The 20196-nt window shown below is 38.3% G+C and overlaps 1 long non-coding RNA gene across 1 annotated transcript; it reads left to right on the plus strand.

The window, feature by feature from the left end:
• Positions 1–1279: 1279 nt before the first annotated feature.
• On the plus strand, positions 1280–15697 carry LOC115500388. The gene is made up of 3 exons (XR_003964522.1): positions 1280–1292; positions 14181–14187; positions 15620–15697. It is a non-coding gene; the product is annotated as an uncharacterized LOC115500388 (long non-coding RNA).
• Positions 15698–20196: the final 4499 nt, after the last annotated feature.

Here is a 20196-nt window from a genome sequence, read left to right on the forward strand (position 1 = left end):
TGGGCTTGAGGGTAGGGAAGAAACACCTATTTTCTTCCCCATAGAGTGATGGTACGATTACAAGTGACTGCTATGTTTAGTCAAGTAGCTTTAAAACTTCTTCCACTCCTAACATCCTTGCCCAATTTATCACTACCTTTGGTCTGGAGTTTTACAAATCTATCTGATCTCTGTGTTTCTGCCCTTGCCTTCCTGTAGTTCATAATCAACACAACAACCTGTGATGCTGTTAAAGTCTGCTCTGATTCTTTCTTGGCTTCCCAGGTCTCCCAGAACAAAACCTACGTTACTTTGTGGTTACCATGGCCCTGCCCCTTGATTCTTCTAACCTCCTCTTCCCCTTCTCTCCCCATCCTTGTTCACTCCATTCTAGCCATCTTGGCTTTGCTGTAGTTCTTCAGACACATAGAAATACTTCTGCCTCAGGTCTGTTGCACTTCTTGGAATACTCCCTGTCCAGATACCTATGTGGCTCCCTTCCTCCTCTCTTTAGGTCTTTTCTCAAAGATCACCTTCTCACAAAAAACCATAAAATACCTAGGAATAAATCTAACCGAAGAGGTGAAAAATATATGTGCTGTAAACTATAGAAAGCTTATGAAAGAAATTGAAGAAGACACACAAAAAAGGAAAAAGATTCCATGCTCTTGCATAGGAAGAACAAATATTGTGAAAATGTTGACACTACCCAAAGCAATCTACATATTCGATGCAATCCCTAACAAAATAACACCAGCATTCTTCACAGAGCTAGAACAAATAATCCTAAAATTTTTATGGAACCAGAAAAGAGCCCAAATAGCCAATGCAATCTTGAATAAGAAAACCAAAGCAGGAGGCATCACAATCCCAGACTTCAAGCTATACTACACAGCTGTAATCATCAAGACAGTATGGTACTGGCACAAGAACAGACACTCAGATCAATGGAACAGAATAGAGAACCCAGAAATGGACCCACCAATGTCCAACTAGTCTTTGACAAAGCAGGAAAGAATATCCAATGGAATAAAGACAGTCTCTTCAGCAAGCAGTGCTGGGAAAACTGGACAGCAACATGCAAAAGAATGAACCTGGACCACTTCCTTACACCATACACAAAAATAAACTCAAAATGAATGAAAGACCTCAATGTAAGACAGGAAGCCATCAAAATCCTCGAGGAGAAAGCAGGCAAAAACCTTTTTGATTTTGGCTGCAACAACTTCTTACCCAACACATCTACAGAGGCAAGGGAAACAAAAGCAAAAATGAACTGCTGGGACCTCATCAAAATAAAAAGCTTCTGCACAGTGAAGGAAACAATCAGCAAAACTAAAAAGCAACTGACAGAATGGAAGAAGATATTTGTAAATGACATATCAGATAAAGGGTTAGTATCCAAAATCTATAAAGAACTTATCAAACTCGACACCCAAAATACCAAATAATCCAGTGAAGAAATGGGCAAAAGACATGAATAGACACTTCTCCAAAGAAGACATCCAGATGGCCAACCGACACATGAAAAAATCCTCCACATCACTCATCATCAGGGAAATACAAATCAAAACCACAGTGAGATACCACCTTATACCTGTCAGAATGGCTAACATGAACAACTCAGGCAACAACAGATGTTGGCGAGGATGCAGAGAAAGAGGATCTCTTTTGCACTGCTGGTGGTAATGCAAACTGGTGCAGCCACTCTGGAAAAAAGGATGGAGGTTCCTCAAAAAACTAAAAATAGAACTACCTTATGACCCAGCAATTGCACTACTAGGTATTTATCCAAGGGATACAGGTGTGCTGTTTCGAAGGAACACATGCACCCCAATGTTTATAGCAGCACTATCAACAACAGCTAAAGTATGGAAAGAGCCCAAATGTCCATCGATGGATGAATGGATAAAGAAGATGTGGTATATATATATATGTATATGTGTATATGTATATATATATATATGTGTGTGCGTATATATATATATATATATATACATATATATATATGTACATACAATGGAGTATTACTTAGCAATCTAAAAGAATGAAATCTTGCCATTTGCAACTATATAGATGGAACTAGAGGGTATTATGCTAAGTGAAATTAGTCAGAGAAAGACAAAAATCTTATGACATCACTCATATGAGGACTTTAAGAGACAAAACAGATGAACATAAGGGAAGGGAAACAAAAATAATATAAAAACAGGGAGGGGGACAAAACAGAAGAGAATCATAAACATGGAGAACAAACTGAGGGTTCCTGGAGGGGTTGTGGGAGGGGGGATGGGCTAAATGGGTAAGGGGCACTAAGGAATCTACTCCTGAAATCATTCTTGCACTATATGCTAATTTGGATATAAATTTAAAAAAAATAAAAAATAAAACAAGTTAATAAAAAAAATAAAATTAAAATTAAAAAAAAGATCACCTTCTCAGTGTGACCTTTTCCTGGGCTTTATATTTAAAATGTAATACTCTCCCCAGCTCTAAGACATGAATCTTTTTATCCTCCTTTTCTGCTTTATTTTTCTTCATAGAAATTATCATCAACTAATGTGTACATATTTTGTCTATTTTGTTGCCATCTGTTTTCCCTTATCAGATGGGGATTCTGTTAGAAAAGGGATATTTTTCTCACCAGACCCTGTCCATTCTTGTTGACTTCCCAGCACCTAGAACAATTCCTGGCACACAATAGGCTCTCAGTAAATGTTTAATGAATAAATGAAAAAACCCCACTAATCTCAACTTTTTCCTCAGTAGAGGTTATTGGGGTTCCTAGTGTTTGGTTGATCTTATGTTGGGCACCCTGCAAGGTCTGTGATAGGACAGTTTATCTAACAAAGAATGTGGCAGCACCACGATTGATGTAAGTTCCCCAACTCCTTTAGCCAAAGATAGAGTTTACATTGTGATGAAGTCAAAGTTATGGAAAAAAACTATACTTCTCAGGGAAATAGACAATGTTAGAGTTTCCTTGGAAAATGCAGCTTTCAAACTACATCCAGAAGCATCCAGGGTCCCTCAAGGAGATGGAATTAAGTGCACACTTGTGGTTTTACTGATGATCATGAGTGATTACAAGTTGGTCCACCAAGACAAGAGCTGGGTCAACTCAAACTCATTCCCACCCCTGGAAAAATCTCGTAAGGCCCTTCTGATTCCAAGTCTGGAGCAGAGTTTTGGATTATTGTCAGATCCAGAAGTTTCCAGAGAGGAATGCTTTGAGGGAGTACACTCTTGCTCAAAATACAAACCTTCCATATCAACTTTCATAGCATTGAGAACTCCACATTAGCAATCTATCCCTATATTATACCTGAGGATTATTCTGTTGTTCTAAAGAGTATCTTAAGATGCTCCTGTGCCCAGAGCAGATAATATATGAAGTAATATTTTATGTGAAATGTCCATCCTTAACAGCTAGTGTTCAGGAGAATTACAGAAATTAATCATTGGCTAAGTGCCTAGAAGGAGGAAAAGAAGAAGAGAAGATAGTTGAAGAAAATCAGAGGGGAAAAAATCCTAAAATAATAGAAAACTTAACTTTCAAAGAAGAATTTCTGTATCTGATGTTAGGTCATAGGCATATGTATAATCCAAAGTGCCCTATTGGGAAGGCAGGCCCTTTCTACTGGAATTAGTTTTTGGTAAGTGACATTGTAGCCTTTTGTCAAATTTTGCTTTGGAACAAGTCTTCAAAACCTTAATCCCTAGATTAGAACCCATGGGAAACAAAGACATACATATTCTGTCATGTATAGGATGAATGTATGTGATGAGGTATTTCAGTTTACAGAAAGGCATTGAAAGTTAAGAGGCCAAGTTGGCAGTCAGTACAGTAAGACGGTGGAATTAAAGCACTCCCTGGTATACGGGAAGTTTGCACCTTTCATAATACCTATTTATCTCTAAGAGGCAGAGGGAATATATAGACTTCTATATATATTTCTTTATTTTTTTCCCCTTGAAGATACATATCTTCATTTCTGAACTAGAGAAGACTGGTGCCTGTGGAGTCTGTGATCAAGGAGACATAGTCAGCAATTGGGGTCTTGGGGGTTGGAAGGGCCAACAATGTTAGTAAGTTCTTTGAGGGGCAGGGACTTATGCCTCTTGCCCATGTAGATAGGGAGTGACAGGGAGAGGGATCACACTGGGGGATAAATACAGAATTCTCTGCAGGGTGATGGATTTTGCCTAAAGAAAGAGGGAAGATTATTTTGTAATTCTATTCCCTCTACCTCTACCAACAGCCACTCTTTTTTTTTTTTTTTTGAGTCAAATGTGAGATTCAAAAGCAATGATTTTTTGAGATCATTGGTATTTGAGTAGGATGTAGATTTAAAAAAAAAAAAACACCTCTTTTCCCGTTTCAAAAGACATTTTTTGACCTTTATAGTTACAAGCAACACTCATTTATGCTTGAAAATTTGAATACAGAAAAATATACAGGAAATAAAAAATCACTTTATAATCCCATCACATAACACTTTGATGTTTATATTTCAATCTTTTTTCATCTACATTCATTAAAAGGTAATGCAATTATACCGCATATCCTATTTTGTGATTTGCTTAATTTATCATGCATTGTATATTTTCCTACATCATTAACTGTTTTTCTAAATAATGTTTAGCAGCTACATAGCATTTAACATATGCAAGTATCAGTATTTTTTTTTAACTATCCCCCTGTTGGACATTTATATTTTCTTTTTATTGCAATGTGACATTTGCTTTAATTTTAAATTGTTTAAAAATGCATGTGCCGTTTGCATACCTAAATTTTAATTTCTTCTCCCTAAGACCTCAAACCATTAAACATTTAAAGCATCTCTGGTCTGTTGCCTGAGGGCAGAAACGTTTTTTGGCTGTCTTCTGAATTCAAGAGGGCTTCCTAAACAGTTTTCAGGAGGCTGATGGTAGGACTGCGGTGAACGGGTGAGTTGGGGCGTGAAGGTGGTTGTCATTAGCATTTAGCCACAAAATTAAATCTTAATGCCGCAAATATTTAGAAGGCAAAGTTATGAATACACGAATCCCAAGGTGTGTGTGTGTGTTTGACAAGTGGGACAGAACTGACAGCAAATATGAGTTACTCAGGTGAGAACTAACGTGCTGAGGTTGAAGGTGAGTTGAATAAATCTAAGCTTCACTGAGGTATAATTGACATAGAACATATGTAAGTTTAGGGTGTACAATTTGATGTCCTAATGCCCAAATACATTGCAAAATGTTTATCGCAATTAGTTAATACATTCCCTCATCTCACATAATTATCATTTTGTTATTGTTACAGTGAGAACACTAAAGCTCTTCTCTCAGAGCAACTTGCAAGTTGAGAAGCACGTACCGTTACCTGTACTCACCATGTGCACAGTAGATCCCCAAAACTTATTCGTCTTGGAACAAAAGTCGGTGCCGTTTGGCCAACCTCTCCCCATTTCCCACCACCCTTCAGCTCCTGGCAACCATCATTCTCCTCGTTGTTTATATGACTTTGGCGTTTTTAGTTATTTGTGTCCCCAGGGGCTGAGGGCATGATCCTTGTCTTATTCATTGTTTCCCCTGCCTGGCACAGAACCTGCCTTAGGTGCTTAGCAAATAGTTTTAGTAACGTCAAACTGAATAAATAAAAGCCCAGGAGATAAGATAAAGCACTTGGACTACATACATATTTCCTTCCCTTTTAATTTCCTTCTGTTTGTTGTATCTGTGTTACTTATCAATTACTCAGGATTAGAAGATTTAATTTAGTTTATTTATTTGAGCCTTTGCACTCTTAGGAGAAAAGCAACTGTAAGAACCAAAGCCAGTTATGGGCACCTGGGTGGCTCAGTCGGGTAAGCATCTGACTTCGGCTCAGGTCATGATCTCACTGTTCGTGAGTTCGAGCCCCGCGTCGGGCTCTGTGCTGACAGCCCAGAGCCTGGAGCCTGCTTCAGATTCTCTGTCTCCCTCCCTCTCTGTCCCTCCCCCACTCATGCTCTGTGAGCATGTTATTTAGTTCTCTCCAAACTAAATAAACATTTAAAAAAATCCAATGAAATATGTAACATTAGGTTATCATGTTAAACATCAGCTATAACCAATAATAAATAATGTACATAAATAATATAAATATTCATATATTTAAATCTCAACAGATCTAAGGCTGGCCATTTTCTGTGGATTATTCTATTTGTGGATATGTACACACATCTAGGTTTGTAGAAGAATTGAAGGCAGATGAATGTGTTTTTTGTTTTTTGTTTTTTAATCCATGGGGAAATTTGCTGCTAGATTTAATTGAATTTGTTACTTTGCATAGTACTTGAAGCTTGAGGGAAATTTCATTTGTTTTATAAATCAGAAACAGGATCTTATATAAATCCCAAGTGACCTGATAAACACACAGTATAACACATATCTAATTCTCATGCTTAATTCAATAACTTTCATGGGATACATACTAGATGCGAAGAGCACCACAAGGCAGTGGGGGACCCAGAAAGAGGAAAGATGGCTCCTGCCCTCAGGAAACAGAGTTTAGTATACTCCTGTGTGCAAATGACTAAAATACAGTTCTTAAATACAGACAACTGATAGTCGCCAGAGGGTACGGGGTGGGGGGATGGGCAAAATGAGCAAAGGTGGTGGGAGATACAGGTTTCCAGTAATGGAATTGATGAAGGAGCCTAAGGCAATCTCAGGGCAAAGTACAAGCCAACAGCAATCAGCCCCCCACCCCAGGTGGGATATGTGTGATACTCCTTGGACACTCAAGGCTGCCAAAGAACAAAGGAAAGGAAAGAAAAGCAAATGGTTGACTGACAGAGATCCCAGCTATGCAGGACAGGAGTTTCCTTCAGTTTATAGATAACTTAGTTAACTGCAAAAAAAAAAAAAAAAAAAAAAAAAAAAAAAGGGGGCAATTTTACCCATAGTCTAATCTCCAGAAACCTATAGACTGCATTTCCTGGAGCCATAATATCACCCTCATGAAGATGTAATGGGGTTTATTTAAATGCTTGCCATGGTGATATGGGAAACAAAGGCAAATGAAAAATTAAATGCCTTTACTGTCTACAGCCCATTGACAAGTCCTTGAAACAGGCAGTGACCTCCCTCTAGGAGATCAGCCGCCTTGATGATGACATTTTGCTAGGGGCAAAAGGGAATCTTGGTTTAACATTATCCTGACCTCCCTGGATTCTGTGAGTCTCCTTAAACACATAAAATTTTCTTTGCAAACCTCCTTTATCTTTAACCCCCAAGTATATGTTTGCAATTATACTCCAAACACATGGCCCCTGATATACATCTGAAGGGTCTCATGACTGAGGTTTTACTAAGCAGTAATAAATAGTGTTTTCCTAACAACAGCTAGCCCCTCAAGGTCCTGGAAACCTTGCTTCCAAAAGTCCTTAGCGACTTACACTGTCCCTAACTCCCTCCCAACCTGAAGGTATACAGTCACTCTTCACAACCACAGTGCAGATCTTTCTGCCCACAGGTCCTGTTCCTGTGCTTTAATAAAATCATGTTTTTGCACTAAAGATGTCTTCCAGAATTCTTTCTTGGGAAGAATTCTTTCTTGGCTGCCATCAGCTCCTAACCCCACCATCAGCCCCAAACCTCAGCAGAATGACCTAAGTCATAGGGATAAAAGGTGCAGCATAAGGGATGATCAATCATATTGTAATAGTGTTGTATGGTGACAGATGATAGCTATACTTGTGAGCACAGCATCACATATAGACTTGCTGAATCACTATGCTGTACACCTGAAACTAATGTAACATTGTGTATTAACTTTAATAAAAATAAATAAAATAGAATACAGGTTTTCAACATTTATTTATTTTTGGGACAGAGAGAGACAGAGCATGAACAGGGGAGGGGCAGAGAGAGGGAGACACAGAATCGGAAACAGGCTCCAGGCTCTGAGCCATCAGCCCAGAGCCTGACGCGGGGCTCGAACTCACGGACCGCGAGATCGTGACCTGGCTGAAGTCGGACGCTTAACCGACTGCGCCACCCAGGCGCCCCTAGAATACAGGTTTTGATGAAAGGGCTAGGTAGTGTTTTCCTGCCAAAGACATTAAAATGACTTTAAAAATTAAAACACTTTAGGGGCGCCTGGGTGGCGCAGTCGGTTAAGCGTCCGACTTCAGCCAGGTCACGATCTCGCGGTCCGTGAGTTCGAGCCCCGCGTCAGGCTCTGGGCTGATGGCTCAGAGCCTGGAGCCTGTTTCCGATTCTGTGTCTCCCTCTCTCTGCCCCTCCCCTGTTCATGCTCTGTCTCTCTCTGTCCCAAAAATAAATAAACGTTGAAAAAAAAAATTAAAAAAAAAAATTAAAACACTTTAAAAATGGAGAACCTGAAATGCTGAGTGGAGAAAGGTCATGGAGAAACCCAGGCTGGATCAGAATGGCAGGTGCCTCCGAAATGGGACAGATCACCCACGTTGACCACTATACCCCTTTCTGTCCATAGCCAACCTTCCCATCATGGGCTTATTTCCAGCCTTGACCACACCTCCCACTGGTGGAGAAAAATGTGGAGCAAAGGCACCACTTCTTTAGAGGGACAGAGATGTACTCGAGAATCCAGAGAAGGAATAGAGACCAAAATTTTAAACCTATTTGAGCTCACAGATACCTTTGAGAACCTAATGAAAGTTTTTGGAGCCTCTCCTTAAAAAACAGAAATATGCTCATACAGACAACACCATGAGCAATTTCCAGACCCCCGAATCCCACTGAGGGTAAGAGCAGGATCCATCTCTTTCCTAACATTGTCTAGCTCTCAAACTTCTGAAAGCAAGTAAAGGGGCTCAGGACATGCATATCTGAATGCTCATGCTCAACTCCTCAAAAAGAAAACAAAGTAACACATAAAAAGTAATGGCTCCCTAGCTGTAACTTGATGTAGAAACAGCGATTTTAATAGAGAAAGTTGAAGATTTAAATATTATGACATTTAAAATTCTAAAATAGTAGCAATACGTCTGAGAATAATCTAATATAAAATACCTAATCTGATGCTGAGAGGAGGCTTTTGAAATATAATAACTCTTCATATGGTAAATAGATTCAGGAGTTTATAGGGATAATGGAGAGCAGTAGGAACTTTTGATTTTGAAAATAAAAACTTATTTATAATAAAGGAGAGGAAACTGTATTCTATTTTTTTACCCTCACATTATTCCTTCTTGCTTTTCTCAATCATGGTTCCTCTTCCTTCCCAGATTTGAGCTCAAGTTATTGATATAGGAAAGATTAAAGATCTATTAAGCTATCAAATAGAAATAATTTTTCAACTGCCAAGCAAAGATTATGAGAAAAAAATCCGCCAAGCTAAATAGTAGTTTGGAAATGTGATCTTCCAGCAAATATCAAAGACCTTTAAGAAAATATGCTGATTGTTTTGGTTCAAATCAGATTTGTTGTTAAATGTATATAGCTGCAAACCTAAGTCAATTACGGTCCATGTAAATGTTTCCTTCATAACCTGAATCTAGCAGGCAGAAATCGACTTCATCAGAAATGCTTTAATAGAGACTTTTATTATATAAGTGATGAATTTTGACCTCACATTGATTTTATAATTTTCTTCTCCTTAGCTCCCATAAACCAAGGTTCTGAACACAGGGGATCACAGAGGGACAAGTCTGAAAATCTCTAACATTCAAGAGATACCTCTGAAGAAAATTACAATGAACATGGCTCATTATCCAGCGTTAATATATCTGTTGGCATAGTATCCCTTAGCAGTACTTTCATAGAGTTCCAATCTCTACATAAAAATTCATGCAGCAAGATGCAGTCACTTAGGGATTTTGTCCTGAGGCCAGGGTTATACAGACCTGAGTGTATAAGTGCTTGCGGCACCTATAGTCATTACAGAAGAGGAGAGTTCCCAAAGAGTTGCTGGGAAAAATACGGCTGCGAGGATCAGCCACTGGCCTAACTCACCAGAGATGCCAAAGATGTGGCAGAGACTCCTAATTTGCCCTTAGTGCTTGGTCTTCTTTTTTCCTTTTAAAAACACACTCATGTTTCATTGGACACATAGTCACTTAAGTAGAGACTATATTTCCGAGGTTTCCTTGCTTTGGGTATGGCTTACAGCATATGGATGGAAGTTTTATGTGTAAGATTATGAAATATGTTAAATTTGTAAAAGCAGGTTAAAATATTTAAAGTATAGGGGCACCTGGGTGGCTCAGTCGGTTAAGTGTTCAACTTCAGCTCAGGTTTGTGGGTTCGAGCCCCGCATCAGGCTCTATGCTGACAGCTGAGAGCCTGGAACCTGCTTCAAATTCCATATCTTCCTCTCTCTCTGCCCCTCCCCAACTCACACTCTGTCTCTGTCTCTCAAAAATAAACATTAAAAAAACTTTTTTTATATATCTAAAGATCTAATCAAATTAGTTTGTAATCAGGACTAATCCATCAAAAACCTCTGAAAAAATTTTTAAACTTTACCCGATTTGTAATATAATAAGTTTTGTAAACAACTTAAAATTTTAGGAAACTAAGTTTCAAATATATTTATTTTATTATTGAATAAATTTAGTATTCATTTACTGATTAAAAATGTAATTTGTGTTAAGGGTTACAAGGCTGTTTGGGGAATCCTAAACTATTAACACTTGAGATTTTCAGCTAGGCATGAAAAATGAGATGTGACCTTCTAAAAGGTCTGAATCACTGGCTAATTCACTGATGCCCACACGTTTACATACTCTATTAAATCTCCAGGCAGATGACAGCTACCCAAGACAGATAATAACAAATTGTTCTCCACAAAAAAAAATTGAAGCTGTATACAGCATCAATTGACTCATCTTTTCTTTGTTCCTAGAGAACAGATGCGAGCTTTTCAGTTCAGAGATCACAGCACCGTATCTCTGAGGTCTTTAATAATTTCAGACCCTGATCATGAATACCGCATTCTTTGATTAACTCTGACCTTTAGCAAAGAGAGAGAACAAATGAATGAAAAGGAATACGGTTGGCAGTTAAAAGAACTGCCTTAGATATTGCTTTTCTCATACACATGAGACAAAATATTGATCAAATGTACAAATTAAATCATGATGGAATGGAAGAATTTCTTAGTGCAATATAGTCCTCTTCGTGCCTTGAGCCAGTAGCTTAGCCTAGTCCAAGAGTGAACATTCCACTGAAATCTTTGAAGTTTCCCTTTTCCCTAACACCCCACCATTTAGGTAGAGTTTCCACCAGCCTTACAGAATATTTAAGCCAGCGGGGTCTATGAAATTTGATTCTGGGAATCAGATGTGGTGGCGACAGGGTGTGGTTATGCTGAAACCCACTTGGTAAAGAGTGTTGACTTGAGAGCTAGAAGTAAACCTGAGTCCTAGATTTTCCACTTATTAACTCGGTCAGTTTGTCATGTCATCTCACAAGTTGAGCCTGGGTTTCCTCGTTTGGAAGAGTTTGTTTAAGAATCAAATGACTTGATATACAGGCATGGGTTTTGCAAACTGCAAAGTTCCATCTAAATATAAGGAATTGTACAGGCTGAGGTTTATTGAATAAAGTCTAGAAATACAATCCATAAGTGGAACTTTTCTAATGGATTATCATATCTCTATTTAGATGTGCCTTTTACACTTCTAAGGGGACTTGTAATAGGACATTAAAAAATTATGGTTGAATTAAAAACAAATTTTTTATAAGTCCAGACTGAAGCCTGAGTGATCAGGTTGCTGGGATTGGAAAAGCCATGAAATTTCCAACCACCTACTCATATAAACATAAGGCATTCTAGAACATAATTTATGTTACCAAGATAGGTGGCTACTTACTGATGTATTTTCATGTTAGACTTTTAATTTAAGCTCAGATTGTTTTTTCAACTACTTGTCAAGTACCTCCTCCTGGAGACTGTATAGGCACCAAAATCTCCATTTTCTTCCATGCCTTCCTCTGACCTTCCCTCTGACCAAATATGTCCCTGCTTCCAAACACAGCAATGAAAACTGTTCTTCTAGTCTGCACTTATGTTGGCTGTTGGTGGCCCCATTAGCACTGAGAAAACTTGGGAAAAATTCATGGACAATGTACAAAAATGAGAAACGGGAACCATCGTGCCCTTCTTTCTTCCAACCACCTCATACAAATCCCACTGATAACCAAATTCTTTTGACTTTCCCTCCTAACAATTGCCTATTTATAAAACACAAACATGATAACTTCTTGTTACTATTCAAAACCCTTTAGTTTTGAGAGGACTTTGATAAGGGCAGTGATTCTCAAAGTTGGTTGCCATTTGAATCAACTAGGAAGCTTTGAAAAAATACTAATGCCATGGGACACCTGGGTGGCTCAGTCGGCTAAGCATCTGGCTCTTGGTTTCAGCTCAGGTCATGATCTCAATGTTCATGAGTTCAAGTTCCACATCAGTGCAGAGCCTGCTTATAATTCTCTCTCCCCCTCCCCTGCTCACTTGTGTTCTCTCTCTCCCTTTCAAAATAAATAAATAAACTTAAAAAAAAATACTAATGCCTGAGATCCAAACCCAAGGCTGATTTAATTAATCTGAGGAAACAATGAGGTATCATAATATTGTTTACTCTGCATCCAGAATTGAAAATCTATAGAAAGCTGTACAGATTAGAGCTCAAGCGAGTAAGTTCCGGAATCAGGTAAAATTAGGCCCTATTCTTTGTTTTTCCACTTACTAGCTTTGTGATTTGAGGCCAGTTATTTGACCTCTCATTTCATCATCTCTGAAATGAGAAAAAGAAGAATATGTCTCTCATCAGGTTTTTGTGAGGGTTAAACTGCCCCTGCATTTCTAGTGCTTTTCAGTGGGGCTGACATGCCGTAAGAGTTATATTGCTGTGGTTATTATCACCATTATAGTCATTATCATCATTGTTACCAAAATTATTACAAACACCACTCCTCATCAGTTTTTCAACAGGGGTACCATTGACATTTTGGGTAGAATAATTATTCATTTCACATGTGTGCCTTGCACAGGTGGATGTTTAGCATCTCTGGTTCCCTGGCTGCTATCTGCCTGTCATCTCCTAAAATGTCCATTCCCTATGGAGTAGAACATTCCTGGTTCCACTGAGGCCTGGCTGCTTTATCTCCCCAGCTGTCTCCATTCCCTCTCACTTCTTTTAAGCCAAACTGAACTAGATACAGGCTTAGTCATAATGCCCATACTGTTGCTCCTGCTGGAAATACCCAACTGCACCTCTCCATCTGGCCATTTAGTGTTTAGTCCTCTTTGTAGTGCTTTCTGATACTTTCTTTCCCCAGCCAGTATTCACTAGTCACTCATTTGTCTTGTGAACTTTGCATATTCCTTTCCTGAGACATATGTACTCTGAATTTTATATTTACTCTCTATAAAAGATTATTTACATATGTTTTTCCTAATATTCATAATAAAACTATAAGTTATATATTAACATCTCAAACCAGAAGAATGAAGGAAATAATAAAGATTAGAGCATAAAAAAAGGAAATAGAAACTTAAAAAAAATGGGACAGATCAATGAAATCAGGAGCTTGTTCTTTGAAAAGATCAACAAAATTGATAAGCCTTTAGCCACACAGGAGTAAAATAAATAAAATCAGAAAAGAGGAGAAATAATCAACACCACAGAAATACTAAGGATTATAAGAGATTATGAAAAATTACATGCCAACCAGTTGGGCAACTTAGAAGAGATTGATAAATTCCTAAAAACATATGGCTTCCCAAAAGTAAATCAGGAAGAAATAGAAAATTTGAACATACCAATTACTAGCAAAGATGCTGAATCAGTAATCAAACATTCCCAACAAACAAAAGTTCAAGACCAGCAACGAAAAGTCCAGATGACTTCACAATTCTACCAAAACACTTCCTCAAAAAGAGTTAATACTTATTCTTGTCAAACTACTCCAAAAAATAGAAGATGAGTAACACTTCTAAACCCATTTTGAGGCCAGTGTAAGCTTGATACCAAGAGAAAAGAACCCTAAAAAAACAAAAAATACAGGCCAATATCTCTGATGAACACAGACATAAAAATCCCCAACAAAATATTAGCAAACGGAATGCAACAATACATTAAAATTGTCATTCACCATGATCAAATAGCTTTTTATCCCCAGGGATGCAATGGTGTTTTAATATTCACAAGTCAATCAACGTGATACATCACATCAATAAGGGAAAGGGTAAAAACCATACGATCATCTCAAAAGATACAGAAAAACCATTTGACTGGGTATTACATCCATTCATGATAAAAGCCCTCAACAATGTAGGTTTAGAAGATACATACCTCAACATGATAAAGGCCAAAAATGAAAAACCCACAGCTAGCATCATACTTAATGGTGAAAAACTGAGCTTTTCTCTTAAGTTGAGGAACAAGACAAGGATGTCCACTCACACCACTTTTATTCAACATAGTACTTACTGGAAGCCCTAGCCAAACCATCAGACAAGAAAAAGAAATAAAAGCCACCCAAATCAGTAAGGAAGAAGTACAATTTACACTACTTACAGATACTATATAGAAAATCCTAAAGAGTCCATCAAAAAAACTATTAGAACTGATAGAGGAATGCAGTAATGTCACAGGATTCAAAATTAACATAAAGTTAACTGACTTTCCATACACTAATAATGAAGTAGGAGAAAGAGAAATTAAGAAAATAATCCCATTTACAACTGCACCAAAAATATTAAGATACCTAGGAGTAAGTTTAACCAAAGAGGTGAAAGAGCTATACTATGAAAATGGTAAGACACTGATGAAAGAGACAGAAGGTGACACAAATGGAAGGATATTCCATGCTCATGGATTGGGATAATATCATTAAAATGTTCATACTACCCAAAGCAATCTACAGATTTAATGCAATGCCTATCGAAATACCAATAGTATTTTTCACAGAACTAGAACAAATAGTCCTAAAATTTGTATGGAACCACAATAGACCCCAAATAGCCAGAACAATCTTGAAAAAGAAGAACATTTCAAGATATACTACAAAGCTGTAGTAATCCAAACAGTATGATACTGGCCCAAAAAGAAACCATAAATCAATGGAATACAATAGAGGCCCCACAAATATGGTCAATTAATCTACAACAAAGGAGGCAAGAATATGCAATGGGAAAAAGACAGTCTCTTCAACAAATGGTGTCAGAAAAACTCAGAGCTACATGGAGAAGAATGGAACTGGACCATTTTCTTCACAAAAATAAATTTTAAATGGATTAACAATCTTGGGGCACCTGGGTGGCTTAGTCCATTAAGCATCCGACTTTGGCTCAAATCATGATCTTACTGTTTGTGAGTTCAAGCCCCACGTCAGGCTCTGTACTGACAGTTCAGAGCCTGGAGCCTGCTTCAGATTCTGTGTCTCCCTCTTTCTCTCTCTGCCCCTCCCCTGCTCGCCTCTGTCTCTGTCTCTCAAAAATAAACAAACATTAAAAAAATTAAGTGTATTAAAGATCTAAATGTTAGACCTGAAATCACAAGATTTGTGGAAGGCAGTTGTAGAAACATTTTTCTAGATATAACTCCTTTGGCAAGAGAAACAAAAGCAAAATTAAATTATTGGGACTACATCAAAATAAAAAAAGTTTGAAGTGAAGGAAACAACCAACAATACAAAAAGACAACCAACTGAATGGGAGAAAATATATACAAATGGTATATTCAATAAGGGGTTATAGAACTTATAGCCCCCCATCAGGCTCTGTGCTGACAGCTCAGCGCCTGGCGCCTGTTTCCGATTCTGTGTCTCCCTCTCCCTCTGCCCCTCTCCCGCTCATGCTCTGTCTCTCTGTCAAAAATAAATAAACATTAAAAAAATTTTTTAGAACTTATACACTCAACACCAATAAAATGCAAATAATCCAATTAAAAATGGGCAGAAGATATGAAGTGACATCTCTCCAAAAACATACAAATGGCTAAGAGATACGTGAAAAGGTGCTCAATATTAATCATCATTAGGGAAATGTAAATCAAAACCCCAATGAAATATCACCTCACACTTGTTAGAGTGGCTAAAATTAAAAACAAACAAACAAACAAACAACAACAAAAAAACACTACAAATAACAAGTGTTGGTAGGGATGTGGAGAAAAAGGTACCCTCATGCACTGTTACTGGGAATGAAAGCTGGTGTAGCTACTGGGGAGAATAGTATGGAGACTCCTCAAAAAACTAAAAAATAGAATTACCATATTATCCAGTAATTCCACTACTGGGTATTTACCCAAAGAATACAAAAACACTAATTTGAAAAGATATATGAAGCCCTATGTTTATTGCAGCATTTTTATGTGTATTTACAACAGCCAAGATATGGAAGCAACACAAGTATCCCTGATTGGTGAATGGATAAAGAAGATGTTGGCACAAAAACAGACACACAGACCAATGGAATAGAATAGAAACCCCAGAACTAGACCCACAAACGTATGGCCAACTCATCTTTGACAAAGCAGGAAAGAACATCCAATGGAAAAAAGACAGCCTCTTTAACAAATGGTGCTGGGAGAACTGGACAGCAACATGCAGAAGGTTGAAACTAGACCACTTTCTCACACCATTTACAAAAATAAACTCAAAATGGATAAAGGACCTGAATGTGAGACAGGAAACCATCAAAACCTTAGAGGAGAAAGCAGGAAAAGACCTCTCTGACCTCAGCCGTAGCAATCTCTTACTCGACACATCCCCGAAGGCAAGGGAATTAAAAGCAAAAGTGAATTACTGGGACCTTATGAAGATAAAAAGCTTCTGCACAGCAAAGGAAACAACCAACAAAACTAAAAGGCAACCAACGGAATGGGAAAAGATATTTGCAAATGACATATCGGACAAAGGGCTAGTATCTAAAATCTATAAAGAGCTCACCAAACTCCACACCCGAAAAACAAATAAGCCAGTGAAGAAATGGGCAGAAAACATGAATAGACACTTCTCTAAAGAAGACATCCGGATGGCCAACAGGCACATGAAAAGATGTTCAGCGTCGCTCCTTATCAGGGAAATACAAATCAAAACCACACTCAGGTATCACCTCACGCCAGTCAGAGTGGCCAAAATGAACAAATCAGGAGACTATAGATGCTGGAGAGGATGTGGAGAAACGGGAACCCTCTTGCACTGTTGGTGGGAATGCAAATTGGTGCAGCCGCTCTGGAAAGCAGTGTGGAGGTTCCTCAGAAAATTAAAAATAGACCTACCCTATGACCCAGCAATAGCACTGCTAGGAATTTATCCAAGGGATACAGGAGTACTGATGCATAGGGGCACTTGTACCCCAATGTTCATAGCAGCACTCTCAACAATAGCCAAATTATGGAAAGAGCCTAAATGTCCATCAACTGATGAATGGATAAAGAAATTGTGGTATATATACACAATGGAATACTACGTGGCAATGAGAAAAAATGAAATATGGCCTTTTGTAGCAACGTGGATGGAACTGGAGAGTGTAATGCTAAGTGAAATAAGCCATACAGAGAAAGACAGATACCATATGTTTTCACTCTTATGTGGATCCTGAGAAACTTAACAGGAACCCATGGGGGAGGGGAAGAAAAAAAAAAAGAGGTTAGAGTGGGAGAGAGCCAAAGCATAAGAGACTGTTAAAAACTGAGAACAAACTGAGGGTTGATGGGGGGGTGGGAGGGAGGGGAGGGTGGGTGATGGGTATTGAGGAGGGCACCTTTTGGGATGAGCACTGGGTGTTGTATGGAAACCAATTTGTCAATAAATTTCATATATATATATATATATATATATATATATATATATATATATATATAAAGAAGATGTGATATGTATACCATGGAATATTACTCAACCATAAAAAGGAATGAATCTTGCTATTTGCACCAAAATGTATGGATCTAGAGGGAATAATGCATAGTGAAATGAGTCAGAGAAAAATAAATACCACATGACTTTACTCATGTGGAATTTAAGCAATAAAACAAACCACAAAGAAAGAAAGAGACAAAAAATAGTCTAAAATACAGAGAACTGGTGGTTGCCGGAGGGGAGGTCTGTAGGGGAGTGGGTGATGTAAGTGAAGGGAATTAACAGTATACTTGTCCTGGGGCACCTGAGTAGCTCAGTCGGTTAAGCATCCGACTACAGCTCAGGTCATGATCTCACAGTTCGTGGGTTTGAGCCCCGCATCGGACTCTGTGCTGACAGCTCAGAACCTGGAGCCTTCTTCGGATTCTGTGTCTGCTCCTCCTCTGCTTTGTTCTTTTTCTCCCTCAAAAATAAACAAACATTAAAAAAAAAAAAAGTCTACTTGTCCTGATGAGCACTAACGGATAGAATTTTTGAATCATTATTTAGTACACCTCAAAGTAATATAACACTATGTTAATTATACTTGAATTAAAAAAAACTTGTATAAATTGTTTTATATGAGGTAGATTGATATTATTTATCATTCTAGAAAAGGAGAAAGTAATAGGCAGCCAATTTAGGTATCTTGCCTAAGATCACTCAAATATAAAGTGTATGAATCAAATCTGACGACAGATTTCTTTATACTTCCAGAAATGATACCAGAAATACTACCAACAAGCCTTTCTGTAGATAGTCATAATTAAAATAGACCTATTGGCATAGATTAAGTCCCATGGAGAGTTTTATTTAGTTCTCCAAGGAGAAGGATGGAATGAAAAGTAGGAAGAGGCTGGACAATCTTGGAAGAATGCTGGTGAATGGAAGAGGTCATCTTTGCTTGTCTCACCACTGGGCTCAGTGCTTCCCTGGGGAGTACCAATTCTGGAACCCAGAACCTTCAGGAGTGTGGCGATGATGTACTATGGGGACTTTAAGACTCCCAGACAGGAGTTAGAACTAACATGTTTAGAGAAAGCCTCCTCTACAATGTGTTAGGCACATGAGACTGTGTAGCTGGCTAAAGCATTCTGTAGTTCTTGAGGACAAATTCCAGGGCTATTTTTGTGTTTCCTGGACACATACATGTTGTCCTTTGTGTCAGATTTCCACCTGACAGTGTCATGTGCCACGCATTTTTCCTGTAAATGCCTCATAAATATTTGTTGACTAACATACAAAGTCTTCTTAATTTAACCCAAATACTAAGTAGAAGTCAGATTAGAATCATTACTTACCATGTCACTATTTCTAAACATTTCCCCTCAAGACCTAGGGCTGGTTTTCTTTTTGGAGCCAGGTTGTAGAACACAGAAGTCTCTTTTTTTACCTCAGAAAATATCTTACCTATGGAACTCTCAGGTTCAGTACAATGAATCTTCAATCTTGTACTTTGCCAATTATAAGTTATGAGTAGTGAGGAACATAGAAGAAAGTGTTCTTATGATTTCATTTTCTTTGAGCATAAAGCACCGGGTAATGTCCAACATATGTAAATATAGAATGTGACCTCCCACCTCCCACCGTACATCCACACAGCACTATCTATACTATGAATGACTTAGATGGAACACACTTGCTCTGGAGAAGGAGTGTTATAAAAATTCTACTGTATCAAGAAAAGGTAGAATTTGCTTTAGCTGATCAATAGGATGTGCTAAGCAATGTTAGTGCTAGTGACTAAACAATTATGTGAGATTGCATATATTGAGAGCTTTAGTTTTTTTTTTATTTTTGAGAGACAGAGAGCACGAAAAGGGAAGCGGCAGAAAGTGAGACAGAGACACAGAATTTGAAGCAGGCTCCAGGCTCTGAGATCTCAGCACAGAACCTGACAGGGCAGAAGAGTGAACTCATGAACCAGGAGATCATGACCTGAGCCCAAGTCTGCTGAGCCACCCAGGCACCCCTTTAGTTTGCTTTTTAAATAATGCTGACTTGAGTCCTCCTGACACCAGCCCTCCCCCCCACTCCCCGGAGCACTGTGGATGGCCACTGAAAGAAGAAATAAAAAGGATGTACTGACTGACAGTTATGTGCAACAGAGGCTTCTGGAAATTCCAGGAAGGAAACTCTAACCTTTCCTGGTAACTTCACAGCATTTAAAGAGTTAAGAGTTCCATTTGTTTGAGAGAAAAATTTCTAAGAGTTTACAGGATGACACTGAGCTACAGTACATAAAGAGACGGGAGTCATTATTTCCCTTGTGTCAAATGATAGAAATCTTTTCAATTTGGAGGTAAAGAGGGGGCAGGGGGAGGGGAACCCACCCACACTTTAAGGGCAAAT

The sequence above is a fragment of the Lynx canadensis genome, chromosome A2, assembly GCF_007474595.2.
Source record: "Lynx canadensis isolate LIC74 chromosome A2, mLynCan4.pri.v2, whole genome shotgun sequence".
In the NCBI taxonomy this organism is placed as follows: Eukaryota; Metazoa; Chordata; class Mammalia; order Carnivora; family Felidae; genus Lynx; species Lynx canadensis.